This window comes from Castor canadensis, chromosome 12 (assembly GCF_047511655.1).
Source record: "Castor canadensis chromosome 12, mCasCan1.hap1v2, whole genome shotgun sequence".
Lineage (NCBI taxonomy): Eukaryota > Metazoa > Chordata > Mammalia > Rodentia > Castoridae > Castor > Castor canadensis.
The window spans coordinates 48,508,131-48,527,112 of NC_133397.1; the positions used below are offsets into that span (position 1 = coordinate 48,508,131).

The following is an 18,982-nucleotide window of genomic DNA, read 5'->3' on the forward strand; positions in this document are numbered from 1 at the left end:
GGGTCCAGATTCACTACAAAGCGCTGTGCTACTCAGGAGCCCACTGTCTCTGCCAGTGGGGCAGGGACTGGGTCTTTTCTCCATCCAAAACTCCCAGCACAGCCCATAAGCTCAAATGCTTACCAATGAATGAATGAGGGACTCACAGTAAGAGGCTCTCATAGTTTTGGAGAGTCTGGACAAGGTATGTGATGATGGGTCTACAAAGACAGGTATCAGCTTTTATTGCTGCAGTTCTAATTCCCAGGTATCAGCCTTTAAACACTGAACTAAAAGCAGCCAAAATGTTGTAAAATCTTTGCCTTCCATGGTAACAGTGTTCTTACGACATCAAGGACTACAATCAGAGTGGATGGGAGGTGAGTATGAGGGGAAGGAAGAAAGGAATGATGAAGGGATTATGTCTGCAGGAATGTGAAAGGCAAAAGTCATTGAGTAAACCTCCTGTCAGATATACAAAATAATCTTTGGCTTGGATAAACTCACCAAATCAGGACAGAATCAAAACCCAATGCAACAGTTTCTTTGGAAAGCCCTTCTCACCTCTTCAGCATCTGCAAAAACAGCACTTGCTTGTAGGTGGAATAAAAGAGGATGTGAAGTTTATTTAAAGAATATTTGCTGTGATAAATCACACAGTCTTTCCCAATTAGGGCTTAAGTCACATCCCTTTATAACTCTGCAGCAGAAAATAGGAAAGTCTCTGCTGGCTAGTGAAATGTCTTTTAAGGGATCTTAATTCCTTTTCCATCTGAGAAGTTGGAAACCCACAATTTGCTAGTCCTTGCCCCACTGACTCAATCAAATGTGTTAGGAGTCAGTAAAATTATCCTAACCATGAACCAATTATTTCTAAGATTCTAGGATAAAACAAACAGGCAAAGGAGATCTACAGTTTCCACTCTCTCCCTAGACTTGGGGACCCTGAGGGATGCTGAATCACTCACTACCCTGCCTTTACTCTTTCAGATGGAGGGCCAAGGCCTTTGAGGCCACACTGTCCCATCTCTGAGCCAGGCAAGGCTCACAGATGGACCTCTGGAGTAATACAGAAGTACAGTGATGCTGGGCCCATTCCTCCAGAGCTGAGGGCAAGCCATCTGAGTGAATGTGTGGTACATGCTCATTAGCAGGCCTAGAGTCCTACGCTTCCAGGTGAAGGAGTTCTGGCATGTTACTTAACCTCTGATTCTCGATTTCCTTATCTGTGCAATGGGGAATAGTCTAAAGTCTACCTCACATTAGTGTGATGATTAAATGAGTTTTACCACATGCAAAAGACTTAATACAGGGATGGCACATATTTATCAATATTGTTAGTAAGATGCTTTAGAGGGGATATTGATCACAAGAGCAGGTGGCCAATTTGCATTGAAAATAAACTTTTTTAACGTGCTTTTACTTTGAGTGATTTTAGATGGCATTGGGGTTTTGAACTCAGGGCTTCAGTCTTACAAAGCAGGTGCTCTCCCTCTTGAGCCTTCTTACTTTAAGTGATTTTGAAAAGCTCCTGGTATGAGGTCAATCATCTTCATTCATTACTCTTCAAAAATCTGAAACAGAAATCTCCATTTCTATTATAAGCCCACTTTTATCTCTATGTAATTATTTATGCTTCATAAAATTATATGATATGGGCGTGTTCCCTGGGAGAGGATGATGCAATTATACAGCAACCATATAGAGATAAAGCAATGATTTATTAGATGAATTAAACATTATCTTTAAAAAAAATGCAAAGAGGGGTAAAATTCATTTTTAAATATGCAATTTTGTTCCATACTTTCTATATACTGGATTGCTTCTCATTTTCACCAAACAGGTACAAAATTGTCAGGACCAAATAAAAATTTCACAAGACTTGGTTTTCTAGTTCATTCCACAAGATTTTTTTGGTTAATGGACAGAACCATTATTAATTATCAGGGACCATCCTTTGAACTTCCCTGTATCACATTATTGTGGGTAGAACTGGTCAGCATTTCAGTGGCAAAGAAGAATTCAGAACTGTGTTCTATAATTACTCTTCACTTAAACCATATTCCATCCCCAAGATCTTCCTTTGGCAAAGTTGGAATGGTACAGTCTAGAAAAGCAAAAGGCACAGGCTTTAGAATCAAACATATATGTATTTAAATCCTGAATATACCTCTTCTCATTGAATTTTAAATGAACTATTTTGCTAATGCACTTAAAATGCAGTAATTTAATAAATGAATTTATTTTAATAAGTTTATAGAACAAAAAATGGTCCTCAAACTTTAGCATAGATCACAGTCACCTAAGAAGCATGATAAAACACTGACTGTAGATATTATCATGGAATTTCTGATTCACTACATCTGCTGTTTGGCCCAGGAATTTGGATTTATAACAAGTTTCCAAGTGTTGATGTTGACAATGCTGGTCTGGCAACCTCATATATCATGGATAAATTATGAGTGGTAAATTAAGTTCAGAGTGTAGGTTGTGAACAGCTGTTTAACTATTGGGGACTGTTTCCATATCTACAAACAGGAAGAAAAATGGGAAAGAGCCTTGGATAGTTTTCTGCAAAGATTGTATTGTGTAAATGCACCTGGCACTTAGGGCCATCATTAAATAGTAGACATTATTCTATGGAGTCAGAAAGCCCTGAGTTCAAATTAAAGCTCTGTTGATTGCTGACTGACTGATCTGTTATAAACTCTTTAATTTCTCAAAGAATCCTTTATTTATATAGTGGATGCTATGGACTGAATTGTGTTCCCCCATTCAAATTTGGAAGACCTAACCCCCATGTGATGGTATTTGGAGATCGGGTCTTTGGGAGACAATTAGGGTCAGACGAAGTCATAAGAATAGAGCCCTGCGATGTCTTTATAAGAAAAGACACCTGCAAATCCTCCTTATCTTCCTTTCTCTCCACTTCCCCTTTCCTCTCCCCTCTCTCTTTCTCCAGAGTGAAAATGAGAGCATTTCCAGACAGGAAATTGTGCTCACCAGGAACTGAATCAACCTTCACCTTGATCTCAGACTTTCTAGCTTCCAAATGTAAGAAATAAATGCCTATGATTAAAGACACCCAGTCTTTGGTATTTTCTTATGGCAGCCCTAGCTGACTAATTCAGTGGAGATCATCCCTCTGCTGTAAATTAGAGATATATAAGATGCTGTATGTATAGCACTTGAAAGAATACTGGCTACATGTAGTGGAAGATGGTAATAATCAATGCGAGTGCTATCATCTAAGAATAATAATAGCACTCTGTTCTTTCTTCCAATTCCTCTGCAAAATTTCCCTTCATATTAACTTCAAATATGATGGTCACAAGTAGGCTTCATCCCAGGGATGCAGGGGTGGTTCAACATATGAAAATCAATAAATGTAATAAACCACATTAACAGAAGCAAAGACAAAAACCACTTGATCATCTCAATAGATGCAGAAAAAGCCTTTGATAAGATCCAACATCATTTCATGATAAAAGCTCTAAGAAAACTAGGAATAGAAGGAAAGTTCCTCAACATTATAAAAGCTATATATGACAAACCTACAGCCAGCATTATACTTAACGGAGAAAAACTGAAACCATTCCCTCTAAAATCAGGAACCAGACAAGGATGCCCACTATCTCCACTCCTATTCAACATAGTACTGGAATTCCTAGCCAGAGCAATTAGGCAAGAAGAAGGAATAAAAGGAATACAAATAGGTAAAGAAACTGTCAAAATATCCCTATTTGCAGATGACATGATCCTATACCTTAAAGACCCAAAAAACTCTACTCAGAAGCTTCTAGACATCATCAATAGCTATAGCAAGGTAGCAGGATATAAAATCAACATAGAAAAATCATTAGCATTTCTATACACTAACAATGAGCAAACTGAAAAAGAATGTATGAAAACAATTCCATTTACAATAGCCTCAAAAAAAATCAAATACCTAGGTGTAAACCTAACAAAAGATGTGAAAGACCTCTACAAGGAAAACTGTACACTTCTGAAGAAAGAGATTGAGGAAGACTATAGAAAGTGGAGAGATCTCCTATGCTCATGGATTGGTAGAATCAACATAGTAAAAATGTCGATATTCCCTAAAGTTATCTACATGTTTAATGCAATTCCCATCAAAATTCCAATGACATTCATTAAAGAGATTGAAAAATCTACTGTTAAATTTATATGGAAACACAAGAGGCCACGAATAGCCAAGGCAATACTCAGTCAAAAGAACAATGCAGGAGGTATCACAATACCTGACTTCAAACTATATTACAAAGCAATAACAATAAAAACAGCATGGTACTGGCACAAAAACAGACATGAAGACCAGTGGAACAGAATAGAGGACCCAGATATGAAGCCACACAACTATAACCAATTGTCTTTGACAAAGGAACTAAAAATATACAATGGAGAAATAGCAGCCTCTTCAACAAAAACTGCTGGGAAAACTGGTTAGCAGTCTGCAAAAAACTGAAACTAGATCCATGTATATCACCCTATACCAAGATTAACTCAAAATGGATCAAGGATCTTAATATCAGACCCCAAACTCTTAAGTTGATACAAGAAAGAGTAGGAAATACTCTGGAGTTAGTAGGTATAGGTAAGAACTTTCTCAATGAAACCCCAGCAGCACAGCAACTAAGAGATAGCATAGATAAATGGGACCTCATAAAACTAAAAAGCTTCTGTGCATCAAAAGAAATGGTCTCTAAACTGAAGAGAACACCCATAGAGTGGGAGAAAATATTTGCCAACTATACATCAGACAAAGGACTGATAACCAGAATATAGAGGAAACTTAAAAAACTAAATTCTCCCAAAACTAATGAACCAATAAAGAAATGGGCACGTGAACTAAACAGAACTTTCTCAAAAGAAGAAATTCAAATGGCCAAAAAACACATGAAAAAATGCTCACCATCTCTAGCAATAAAGGAAATGCAAATTAAAACCATGCTAAGATTCCACCTCACCCCTGTTAGAATAGCCATCATCAGCAACACCACCACCAACAGGTGTTGGCGAGGATGCGGGGTAAAAGGAACCCTCTTACACTGTTGGTGGGAATGTAAACTAGTACAACCACTCTGGAAAAAAATTTGGAGGCTACTTAAAAAGCTGGACATCGATCTACCATTTGATCCAGCAATATCACTCTTGGGGATATACCCAAAAGACTGTTACTCCAGAGGCACCTGCACATCCATGTTTATTGCGGCACTATTCACAATAGCCAAGTTATGGAAACAGCCAAGATGCCCCACCACTGACGAATGGATTAAGAAAATGTGGTATCTATACACAATGGAATTTTATGCAGCCATGAAGAAGAACGAAATGCTATTATTCGCTGGTAAACGGATGGAATTGGAAAACATCATTCTGAGTGAGGTTAGCCTGGCCCAAAGACCAAAAATCGTATGTTCTCCCTCATATGTGGACATTAGATCAAGGGCAAACACAACAAGGGGATTGGACTATGAGCACATGATAAAAGCGAGAGCACACAAGGGAGGGGTGAGGATAGGTAAGACACCTACAAAACTAACTAGCACTTGTTGCCCTTAACGCAGAGAAACTAAAGCAGATACCTTAAAGCAACGGAGGCCAATAGGAAAAGGGGAACAGGTACTAGAGAAAAGGTTAGATCAAAAAGAATTAACCTAGAAGGTAACACCCATGCACAGGAAATCAATGTGAGTCAATGCCCTGTATAGCTATCCTTATCTCAACCAGCAAAAACCCTTGTTCCTTATTATTATTGCTTATACTCTCTCTACAACAAAATTAGAAATAAGGGCAAAATAGTTTCTGCTGGGTATTGAGGGGGTGGGGGGGAGAGGGAGGGGGCGGAGTGGGTGGTAAGGGAGGGGGTGGGGGCAGGGGGGAGAAATGAACCAAGCCTTGTATGCACATATGAATAATAAAAGAAAAATGAAAAAAAACATGATGGTCAGCTAATTGTTGGGCATGTCGATGAGAAAGTAGTCACTGCCTTTAAACTTTGTTACAGATTATTTCTGTATCTCATCTTTGAACCTATGCATATTTATATATGAACAAAAAAGGCACCACACATCTTCTTGTGTTCAGCCTACCCAAGATAAGTAAGCCATCTTGGGTGGCTCATTTTCTGGTGATGTTCCTGTTTTTCAAGCATCTTGGTCAGCAGGCTCCTGGGGTATCTTGCACGTGTATTTCCCATTAAAATAGAAACTAAAGAGTGGTAACTATGATCTTTTCTGGCTGGTACTCAGGTTCCATTTTCTTCTGTAATTAACCTGGGGTGGATGTTTTTGGAGGGGAAGAAGGAGGCACTTATTTATGGATTGAAAGTTGGACTTGAATATGACACTGGGTTAAATAGCTTAAACTGACTATGGGGAAAATTCCTCCTGTGTTTTCCATCTCACTAAAATTTACTCATTTATAAGTAGATTCCTCCAGGCCTTATGTTTCTACAATTTTTAAAAATCTAATTTTGTTTGCAAAATCATGTCAAAACATATAAAGAATTAATTGAAGCTTTAAAAGTAGAAAGACAAAGTAGTAAAACCAAATGCCTCTGATTACTTCAGGAGCAATGTTCTATTGTGATGAATACCATTTTGGAATCACCTAATCAAGTAAAGTTGCTGTGAAGGGGCAACTTTTAATGGCTATTGTTATTTTACTTATGAAAAAGACATTATGTACAGCTACCCTGGGGAAAGTCTGGCAGCTTCATATAAACCTAAACATATATGTAGTATATAACGAAGCAATCCCACTCATAGGTATTTACCCAAGAGAAATGAAAACTGACATTCACAACAAAACTGACATGCAAATGTTTATTAAAGCTTTATTTGTAATTACAAAAAATGGAAATAACCCAAGTGTCCCTCAGTGGGTGAGGGACGCATCTGTGCAACGGACAGATTACAGGCTATTGTCACGTGCAGCAACATGGATGGATTTCAAAGACATTTTGCCAAATGAAAAGTTACATAACGGAAATTATAGGAAATTCTTGAAAAAATAACAATGAAAGGAAAGAACAGATCAATGATTTTCCACTGCTTAAAGGCCAATGGGGGACTACAAAGCAATAGCATCAGAGAACTTGGGGAATGATAGAATTGTTCAGTTTTTGATTGCAGTGGTGGTTCTGTGAGTCTACATGTTAAGCAAAATTCATAGACCTGTACACCAAAAGTAGTCAATTTTAAGGTTAATGAAAAAATAATTCTAAAAAGATTAGTTTGGGGAAGGAACAGGAAAAAACATATCTCTTTCAGGAATACAAATAATTATCCCAGTGTAGTAGGCAGTGAGGTTTTAAATGTGCATTGAGCTGAATCTATTATGGGATGTCTGCATAAGTAGGAAATGTCAGGAAGGGATTTAATTTTAATTGTTGTGCATAATGAAGGAATGGAGGAAGGATGGATTCAATTTTACCCACGCGGGACGTACAACAACCAAAATTCACAGGACAATATAACGAGTTAACAACACTCATAGATTGCTTTGGAAATCCCTAATCCTCACCACTTATTAACTTTCTGATCTCTACTGCATTTCAAAAGTGAATTGCATCTGGATTCTGAGTTTGAGATGCCCAAGAGGGGAAGTGATGGGGTCAAAAGTGGGAGTTCACCTTCCTTTACACTGCACATCAGTTATTCATATCCCACCATCTGAAACTAATTTGTTGTACGCAATTTATTCCATAAAGTTGCTGGAATAAACAATGCATGCAAAAGTCCTTAGATGTGTATTCACCAGGGACTTGCCTGACTATGTGTGATTTTTTAGGTCTCTCAGAACTTTCAGATGCCATCCAGCACCTGGGATGTCACGTGGATTCTCAGAGGGCCTATTATTTATAAACAAAGATATTCATGTAGTTTGTTATCTATGACTGATGTGACACGAGCCCCAGCCCTTACTCCCAAGTTGTTCTTAAGTCCAGACTAATGGGTTAATAACAGGGAATAGACAGGCCTACTTTCTCCCTCTGGTCCAAATAAGCACAACAGGATTAGGGATTGTGACAGGTTACAACATTGTGGTTTGTCACTTGCCTCCCTAAAAATGAACAGAACCTTAGATGGTGCATTTTCCATGATGTTATTTGCAGGGTGTGGCCCAACTTCAGTTCTGTGATTTAGATGCTAAAGCATTTCCCACAATTTCTCAAGCCTTTCCACCTGCATCCTTACTTCCAAGAGCCTTGGGAGGTGATGAGTGATACAGAGGAACAACACAGTTCTCCTCACAGACTTCACAAATGTCATATGGTCATTAAAACACAGTTCTTAAGTTATACATCCCAAACTTCATTTTACCTCTTTTAAAGAGAGGTGCTTTTTCTCACCATAGTCCATATTTTCATTTTGTCTCCATAATAAATCAAAGCATTATGCATAAAATTTTCCCCCGAATCCCTGTACCATTGTGATCACTTTAAGATAGAGAGTACATATAATTACAGGATATTTTTTAATGCTTGTCAGTTCTGGAACTATACTTTTGACTTTCTCCTTGTACTGAAAGGATTGTCCCTTCTGTAGGAGTCTTTTGGCACATGTTTCTTATGTTACATTCTTGGAGGGCATCAGACTCCATGCTATTTAGAAATGTTTTCAAAACATCTTCTAGGTACCAGGCACTATTCCAGGTACTGAAGAAAATAGACAAAGTCACTGGATTTGTGGGGCAGGGGTAGGAGTGTGGGGGAGGGAATAAACAAAGAAATAGAAAATACTTTCAGAGCATGTGAAATGCTGGGAAGGAAATACAACCTGATGAGATAATGAGTGTAGGGGTGGGAGAGTGCATAGACAGATGATCATTGGAAGACTGAATAAGAAAGAGGTGACATTGAGCTCAGTCAGAAATAAGAAGCCAGCCCTGTAAAGACTGGAACCTTATTTATCCATATTTGAAGAGTGAAAATAGGAATTGACTCTATTTTATCTAATAATTTACTTAAGGAATTGTTTTATTTCCTTAAAGTCTTAGTTGAGGTTGGTTTGGAAGTCCTGGCATCTAAGAGAGGGCAACTTCTACCTAAGTCATAATTCTGTGAAAGTGGCAGTTTCTGTACTTCCTGCTTCTGTAGCTGGTCATAGGGCCTCTGTTGATAATCATGACATATTCTATGTTCAACTTATTCCATGTTCCCTTGCTCTCTGTCATAAATATGGCTAGTTGGGAATTTTTACCTTGTGGAGTGAATCAAATATTTTTGCTTACAGGATACAAATCATCAGTGGTCTTTATGGGATGGTGATCCAATTTCCTACTGATCAGTGTTTCAAGGCATAGTGTCCTAGCAAATTTCCTGGGTTCCAGCGATACTCTTCCTTGTTTCCACTGTGTCACAGTAGGAACCTATTCCTCTTGGTAATAGGGGTCAGTTGCTTTGGCCAGCACAGTGAAGTGCCTGATAGCTAGGGTATGAGGAGCCCCAAGGAGTCTTGGCTCTCAATTTAAGTGTACTATGCATGTTAATTGCTTCCCTACCTTCCCTTTTTCTGCTACCTCATTTTAAAGGCATTGGTGGTGACTAAAACTTTATAGTTTAGGTTCAAAGTAGGTGTGGCACTAAATTGACATCACACCCAGGAGTAATACAGTATTATAGGACTATCTGTTTCCCCTGTGTTGGGTACATGAGTTTTCATCCATAGAAGAATGTGTTGAAAGACAGCTTGGTGCAGTAGCTCAAGCCTGTAATCCTAGACATTCAGGAGGCAGAGATTTGGAGGATTGCAGTTTGAGGTCAGCTGGAGCAAAAAGTTCACAAGACCCCATCTCATTCAGTAAAAAGGTGCATGCCTGTCATCCCAGCTGCACGGGAAGCATAAATAGGAGGATTATGGCTCAAGTGTGCCTGGGCATAAATGCAAGATCCTATTTGAAAAATAACTAAAGCAAAAAGGGTTGGAGGAGGGCTTAAGTGGTAGAGTGCCTGCCTTGCAAACACAAGGCCCTGAGTTCAAACTCCAGTATTGCCACACACGTTGAAGGACAAAAATGATGAACTATACTGGTCATTTTCCCTCTGACCTCATGGGCCTTTTCACCATCCTGTTCTTGTGCATCCATAAGCTTACCTTTCAAACTGCATTACCAGGGTAACTTTGGCTTTTGATTCCAAGTGAGTTCGTCTAATGGGAGGCACTAGATGGAGTATAGAGGCCAGGAGGAGAAAGAGGTCGGAGTATTTATTCCTGTCCCCCAAGTCCTGTAGCATGTGACTTGATGGTGGCTTCTTCCCCCTACCTAAGGGCCTATCTCCTCTGACTGGCCTCTGGCCTCCAATTCTGGCAATAACTCCCTCTACTGTTGCTTCTTCAAGATGGAGATGGGAAAGGCTTTCTACTATTGCTGCAGTTAAAAGCCCCTGGACCTTTCAAAGTTCCCGGATTCTTTGGACTAGGCTTTGGACTAGACAATTAGGTTCTTTCTGGAACCTTGACTAATACAAGGAGGATTTTATGGCATAAAATTGGGATGAGTAGATGTTAATTAAAACATGCATGGTTCTATAGGCAGTAAATTTTTTTACTGCAAATTTGTTTGGAAGTTGAAGATTTTCAGCATGAAAATATCATAACCTCTTCTTCCCTTTAAAAAGATTACTATGATTGTCTATGGAGAGTATAATTTTGAGGAACACATACACATAAACACCAATAGTAAAAAATGCTACAATCTGAATATTTTATCTCAGGTATTATTTTAAACACCTAAATTCATGTTATTCTGTAATCTCATAACCTCCCCATGAAGTTATTATGTCCATTTTTGAGACAGAAAAAATGGGGCACAAAGGTCAAGCCACTTGCCCAATGACACATTAATTGCTCATTTGGGACAAATATAGCCTTCTGTTGAACCTTGTCCCAGTCCTACACGGTATTCCAGTATGATTGTCTTCAACAGGCATGACTGTATCAAGCTAGCTGCTGCAGGCTGGGGGGTAACATGGTAGACCAGTGAATTCCATGATCATAAGCCTATTGACACCCTTTGTTTTCTGATCAAGAAAATAAATTCCTTGCTGTGTGTGGGATACCAGGACAATGGACAAAGCATTCTATAAGTTCAAGGATGGTAGTTTTGGCAGAAGTAATACATTCAGGAAAGGAAAATATATATCCATACTAAGTGTCATTGAAATAGGAACAAACCTCTGTCCCTTCCATGATGGAATAGTTTCCATGTAATCAACCAGTTGTCAGGTTGATGGCTGATGACTCAAGGAATGGTGTCACTTTGGGGACTCAGTGTTGGTCTCTACTGCTGGTAGATTTGGCACCATGATCACAGGTAGGTTGGCCTTGGTAAATGAAAACCCATGTTGCTGGGCCAAGCATAACCTCCATCCTTTCCATCCTGGCCACTTTGTTCTTAAGCTATTGGGCAATGACAGGGGTGGTTATGTGAAGAGTGCTCACTGGTATTTATAAAACAGGTCAATTTATCCAGTTGATTATTAAAATCCTCCTCTTCTTTGGTGTACATTCACATGGACACAATATCATCACTTTTTCCCAAAGAAGTCTCTCATCATACCTCTTCTCCAAATTTCTTTGTCACCAATTTTTCAATCATGTCCATCTAGCCAAACAATCAGCCATAGCCATTAACTGGTATAAAATCACACATGTGGTCATTGCTTCTTCCAAGAAAAGTGCCCGGGAGGTATACTACCTAAAGTTCTGACCACTGGTAAGATTTCTTTCTGTACTGCCTACTGTCCTTCAGGGAAGGATATTCCTGAAAGGGCCCTTGAATTTTTGTTGCATTTATTTTCTACCTAATGATATGCAAAAGTCTTGCCAATAAGTTTCCAGTGGTTGCTACTAATTACTCTCTAGGTCCAATAAGCATCAAATCATCATTGCAATAGTCAAGTGTCATATCTTATGGAAGGGATAGGTAATCAAGATCCTTGTAAACTAAATTATGGCATAAGGGTGAAAAGTTGATATACCTCTGAGATAGGATGGTAAAAGTGGATTGCAAACTTTGCCAGCTAAAAGCAACTTCTTCTGGTGATTTTTTAGTAATAATACCTGTGAGTAAAGATCAGTAGCTGTGTTCCAGGTGTCAGGAAATATGTTAAATTGCTCAAGCAAGCTTCTGGTACAGCAATTGCAAACTGGAGTTGTCACCTGGTCAAGTTTACGACAATCCATTATCATTCTCCAAGATCTTTCCGTCTTCTGCATAGGTCACATAAGAATGTGGACGTAGTAGGAATCACCACTTCTGCAACTTTTAGTTCTCCATGGTGGCACTAATGTATGAAATCCCTCCAGGGATTGCTTTTGGCTTATTACTCTTCTAAGTAGAGGCAGTTCTGTTGGTTTTTACTTGGCCTTTCCCACCATAAAAGCCTTTACTCCACAGCTCAGGGAACTAGTGTGTGGGTTCTGTCAGCTGCTGAGTATGACTATTCTAATTATAATTCTGGAAGTGGGGAAATGACCACAGTATGGTTTGGGGAAGTTAGTGGCTCACTGTGAGATGGACCTGAGCTAAAACTCTTTGGATTTCCTGATCTCTATTAACACCTACTCTGACTGGTGGATCACAATGACTTTTGGGTCTGATTCTGTAGGAGGGATGGGGGGTGAGAGATAATTGGAGAGATGGGAGAAAAAGAGGAGGAAAAACAGATAAACCAAATGAAAGGGAGATTTTACAATTGGCAAGAGTTTGCCACAGTTTGCTTGGGAGCAACTGTAGAGGCATTAAGAACAAGAGAAGAGATTTTGAGAAGTGTTGTTAGAGGTCATGAATTAGATTTCATTTAATGCTCTTTGTCATATATGAATAAGAGTGGGGATTATTTTAAAAATTATTTATATTATATTATTTCACTAGCACTGGAACATATGGTTCATATTTGGGTAATATTTAAATTTAATAAACATAAAATTTATGCCTCAAATTACCTTTAGAGAAGACTATTTAGAGATCCTGCACAGTAGCCTTTTCTCCCTTTAAGGAGGGTATTGAGCTGGGCCTATGGAAAACATGTAGAGCATACATATTGTAAAGCTATAGTTATATGGTAAGCATCTACAAAAGTTGTAGAAATTACTTATACAAATGATCAATCCATGTTAAAACATATTTATTTCAAGGTTGTTGTTCCTTTGAAAACTCTTGATTTCACAGTGAAGATTATAAATTAGGTTTTTAATCTGTTCCCTTCACAAATATGCAAGTAATTTTCTTTTACTTACTGCTGTACCACAAGTGCCTAGAATAATACTTGGCACTAATAGGTGTTCAATAAATTTTCATAAACATTACATAATTTTTATTATTAAATGAGACAGTTTCATTTGCTACATTGTCACATTGCTAGTCAGAGAAAGGCTGCAGTGATGAAGAAAGTCAATGATGCTGGGTCAACCAATCATAAATGAAGCATTAAGTGGAGTAAAATGAGTTGATCAAACCATCTTGACCCTCCAACAAGAAAATTCTGGAAATACAAATGAATTTGTACTAGTTGAAAGTAGAATTTAAATAACCTGTTATTTTTTCTATTTACTGATTTATACCATTTTTCTAATAATAGTATTTATTTTACTGGTTCTAGTGGGAAATAATCCCTATCTAAATAGCAATAACTATTTAAACCCTACAAAATCAAGGTTAAAAATAAGCAAAGATAAGTCAAGAAAAATATCTACTGATTTTCCCTCAAGATATGAAATGATAGGTGTTTTAACAGCTTGGGATCACCTCTTACAGAAATATTTCTCTTCATGGTTAAATTAAGACTTCTTCCTTTAAACACATTACAGCAAATCTAACTTGAGATGCTTACTGGTGCTTGTTTAGATGCTGAAGGCAATGCATTAGGAACTGATGGTGGCCGATTGTTATCCAATCAGTTCCTGATGCAGTATCTGCGACATCAAAAACTGTAATGATTATATTAAGTATTATGTATTTCCACCTGTGGCAACTGGTTCGTTTTCATTCCTTCATATGAAATTTTTGGTTAAGGAACTCTTTATACTATCACATAATAAAGTAATTTAATGTCATACTAATGAATAAATTCCCCAATTTACTAAGAGACATTCTAATATAACTATATAAATTTACTTACATAATCACTTATTTCATGGCTATCTAGTGTGGATAAGAAGTTTTTAAAAAGTTATTAGGAAAGAAATTTAGTATAACAGGATAAAAGTGGAGAGAAATGGAAAAAAGAGGTAAACATTTCCTGCCCCCATGAAAGAAATGGGAGAAAAGACTCTTGGTAAGTGATTTTAAAAAGGTTCTTTTTTTTTTTTTTAAATTGCTTTCCTTAGGCCATTCATTCCTGTTTTGTCATAATAATTTGAAAAATATGAAAATCCTAAAGTGGACTTGAATGATATAATTCTGAGTCATTTAATTTCAGATTCATTGATTAGAAATAATTAAATTTAATTTTAAAAACTAGTGTGTGGTGTTAATCTATTGAGAAATAATATTCTCCCCATGGCATAATTCTAAGCTTCTTCAGAATTCCTACAGTGCTCAGGTATCCATGTTTAAAAGCCCTGAGAACTGGGATATTGTGGCTGGTGGGGAGGATATGGGAATGTCATCTTTCATTACAAACTACTGCAGGGAATCAGGTGGGGAAAGAGGGTTTCAAGGAGATGGTTGAAAAGGCCTTATGGGCCAGTGGTTCTCAAAGCTGAGCATGCAACAGAATTATCCAGAGGGCTTGTTAAGATATAGAAGGCTTGGACCCACATCTTGAGTTTCTGAATTAGTAGGTCCAGTAACTGAATGGGTCCAATAACTGGTATTTTTAACAAGTTGCCTGGTGATGCATAATTTGAGAATTACTATCCTGACCTAGTCAGAGACAACTGGGTTATTGGACCAGGTTATCTTTAGCAGGACTTTGATAAATAAGTATGATGATCTGAAGGAAAAAAGATCAAAGTTAATCACTTGAGAAGTTTAAGTTCCAGCAATTATCATAGTTCAGGAATGTGGCTTGCTAAACTTTTCTATATTATTATAGGTTTTGTAGGAGTACATGTGCTATGACCTGTGTTCATTTCTTTTCACTCCAGAAAAATCATAGAAAAGACACCCTGCTTTCTCTGGTCAACTAATAATGATTCTGGAGTTTTAAAACATGGCAAGAATGCCTATAGGTGGTGCAAAATGATAGTAAGGGACGACAACTCAGAAATTGCACACTATAAAACAAAATCCTAAAATTCAGGTCACAGTTTTGAACTATCTTTGGAACACTGTGTAGGCTGAAGGGCATCTCCCAGTAATTGAGAGGTCTATAATAAAAAGTGAGGGTCACCCTTTCCAGAGTATTTTTTTGAGTTTTTCTGGAAAGATCCTCTGGTGTATCCATGCTAGGTGACAAATTTATTAGCCATATGGAAGCCTTATCCATTCCTAGAGTTGATAGAAATTCCTTTTTCCCAAATTTCTGCCCATTCTTCAAATGCTTACCCCACTCTCAGTATAAATAAGTTTTCCTATCCTTTGTTCACAGCAGCTAATCATATATAATTACAATGGAGTGTAATTATAATGTAAATTAAAGTTACATGATTAATTTAACCACCACCTCTTCCACTAGACTGGGGGCGGGGATGGTTTGTTCATGGTTGCATTCCCAGTACAGAGCTTGGTACCTCATTGGCATTAACTTCTTGTTGAATGGAAAATGAAAAGCAGCCATATTTTATGGGTAGCAGAACTTGAAGCTAGGTTTCTTCTTGGTCCAGCATGTTAGTTTAGCTCTGTATCTTCTCCTTATTCTCTCCAGGTCACCATATTCACTGTTAGTGGCGTGTGGGGTGTGAGTGCAGTGGGTTTTGAGAATGGGAATTTAATAATATAATAACCCTCAAAGGAAAGTATAGTTATTTAGAAGTCTGAGCTTCAAGTCTGGGCTTCAAGGATTGCTCAGAAGAATGGGCTGGATCAGCCCAAATTGGGTACCTGTCAGGGTTACCAAACTTGAGATGCTGAAGCTAATACAGGATTAGATCAGGAATGGTTTCTCTATCTATTTCTATCTTAGTGGTAGATAGCTCTGGCTTAGATAGAATGGGCAGCTTTAGAGGTCATGGTGACCTTACAATGATCACTTAAAACAAGCCATTTTTGTTTATTTTGTTTTGCCATTATTTTGGTTTTGATTGGGGGGGCATTATCAAAGGAAGATAAAGATGGATTGTCTGAGCATTCAGTAACTGTTGATTGGCATGGGAGACAGCCACAATTCTAATCTGGATTTCCACAGAACACAGTGGGTGCTTCAGGCTACTTTGCAGCCTTTATGAGGTTTGCTGCTAGGTGTCTCTGGCTGCTTTGACTCTGCCAGTGACTTCAGTCTCTCTTGGTGACAGATGGGACTCTTATTGGCCTGGCTTAAGCCTGCCCATACATATTGCTCATTCCATTCATTCAGATGTAGAAGAAAATGCAATCTTGGAAGGCAGGAAGGAAAGGCATCTAGCTAGTTTGTTTTTGATACCTCCTGAGCCAGCTAAGCTGCTAGCCTTAGATGTCTAATGTGGTTGCAAGCCTTGTGGTATTTTTAGGCTAGGAATTAAATTTTGATTTCTAGAATTAAAGAAGTTTGGCCAACATATATACAGAAGAATAAGCTCAGGAGGTGACTTTTTCTCAGTTGAGTAACTGTCAGGAAACATGAAAAGCAAGGAGCTCGGGGGAAGCCATTGACCTCTTGTGGCACCGTGCACAAGAGGGGAGAAACCAGAGGTGCTTAAAGAACATTCAGTACACGTCTTGTCCCTCCTCTCCTGTTTGAGGTGCAGTACATGCTGAGACAACTGGGTCAGGACACAGGTAACAACCAAAGGAGCAGTACTGAGATGCCTGTTGCATTGGGCTCTGAACAGTCCAGGGTTGCAGAAGGCACATGGCCAGTGTGGATCCTAAGGGCAAAGGCAAGTCCAGGCCTAGAGGTGAGGTTTAACATGAACAAAACTTGGTGAGCTGAGGATCCAGTGTCAGATAGGAAGACACAGGCTGGAGGATGAGCAGGACATGGCCATCTATACTTGGCAGAAATAGAATTCAGGCTTACAACAGCTTGGGATCTTAGATGAAGTACATACCTAATGCTCAGGCCTGTAGGCTACCTTTTTCCTCTGGTTTAAGGCTGGTTGCTCCACCTGACTTGCATAGTCTCCACGGCACAAGTGGAGAATGGGGTAACTAGTGCCATGCTATAGGTAGTGGTAGAGCACTGAGGACTTGTTCCCAGAGTTCATAATAAGTTCTCAGGTAGTGAGCAAGACAGAGCTTCATTCCTAAAAGACTGGGCCTCCCTCAGTGAAACCAGATCTTACAAACAAGGTTTTGAATATCTCATTGACAGAGTTGCCAAATCCTTCACTTGTTTTGGTGCTAATTACTCCCTTAATGCAATTCTGAATTATTAAGCTTAAAAAAAGAAAAGTTGGAGTTAATGTGTCTAAAACAGTAGATGATTTTAAAAACCAGAGATTCAGCTAACTAGTCATGTAAAAGAGAGGGGGTTCCTGATTCTTGAGGTTTCTTTCTTGTTCCTTTATATTAGCTTTTCTTGGTTGGAACCTCTCTATCCTGTGGTCTATATTTAAAGTAAAATTGCAAGGAAGTTATTTGAAAGTAAAAATAAATATTTTACTTTAGAGTTTATAATTAAGTTTGGAGAAAAGTCTATTTGGTCAAACTATATTACAAATCATACTACTTCTTTAATGAAAACTCTCCAGTTGTTTCCAAAGTCTTGCCCTTCCCCTTCCCCTCCCCGCCAGCTCTCTTGTTCAAACCCCTTTCCTAACCATTTTTTCTCACTTCACTTCACCCCCAGCTTCTTTGTTGATTCTTACTTCTAATTGCACTTTAGAATCCTCTGGGTAACTCTGAAAGTGATGCTCAGACCTTACCTGAGGCATTCTGATTTAATTCATCTTTGGTGGACACTGGCATTTTCAAAAGCTCCCCCGGTGCCTCTGAATACAGAGAGTACTGTGGACATTTAAAGAAAACAGGACACATACAGCATGCACAAGTAGGCAGCAATGATGGTCCTGATGCACAGTATGTACTCGAATAGTTTTAAAATCCTTCTTGTGTGTGTGTGTGTGTTACTGAGTCTTGAACTCAGGACCTTATACTTACTAGGCAAGCACTCTTTCACTTAAGCCATGCCTCTAGCCCTTTTTGACTTGTTTTTTGACAGGGTCTCACTATTTTTTTTTAAAACCCTGGCAGCTCTCCCAATCTTCACCTCCCAAGAAGCTAGGATTATAGGCAAGGGCCACCAAACTCTGCTAAAATACTTCTTACTCTGTTGAATTTACTTTTCTTTTACTTTTTTACTTTTTTTTTTTTTGGCAGTACTGGGTTTGAACTCAGGGCCTCACGCTTGCTGGAAAGGTGTTCTCTACCATTTGAGCCACTCTGCCAGCCCTACATTTGTCTTCTTTGTGAGAAACTGTCACCAAGACTTGGAATTCAGGGATTTTTTAATATTTATAAAACGGTTACTTTAACTAGCAGGAGGATATAGTTTTGGGAAAGTTCCAAAAAGAGCCACAATGAACCCTGAAGATTAATATGAAGCCCTCTCTTTACCAGAGGTGCTATTTCCTTGCTTTGTAGTTTAGTATTTGCCCTCTTATTCTGGGAATAACTAGTTCTCGCATTGACTTCCTTCTACCCAATCTTAATCCCTGGCAAGAAAAGTTAATGTGTCATATATCTGCCTTGATAGAGAGGTGTAATTTTATACAGCTAAGGCATATGGACTTCTCTGGGTAACTGCCATTACCAAAGGAGCTAATGCCATTTAAGACCTTTGATATAGCATCTTTAATAATTTTTGTTATAAAAGTTCATCATACATTTAACTATAAATTTGGTTCATCTGATTTGTTTAGTGTTTCTGGGTGAATGAGAAAGAGAACTGGCC

General features: G+C 38.4%; 1 long non-coding RNA gene across 1 annotated transcript in view; it reads right to left on the minus strand.

Annotated features, from left to right (window-relative positions):
- Window positions 1-1,681: 1,681 nt before the first annotated feature.
- The window catches only part of LOC141414814 (uncharacterized), an 81,002-nt gene continuing 63,701 nt past the window's right edge, over window positions 1,682-18,982 (minus strand). The window contains exon 4 of the long non-coding RNA XR_012439693.1: window positions 1,682-2,086. This is a non-coding gene — a long non-coding RNA (uncharacterized lncRNA). The remainder of the gene's footprint in view (window positions 2,087-18,982) is intronic.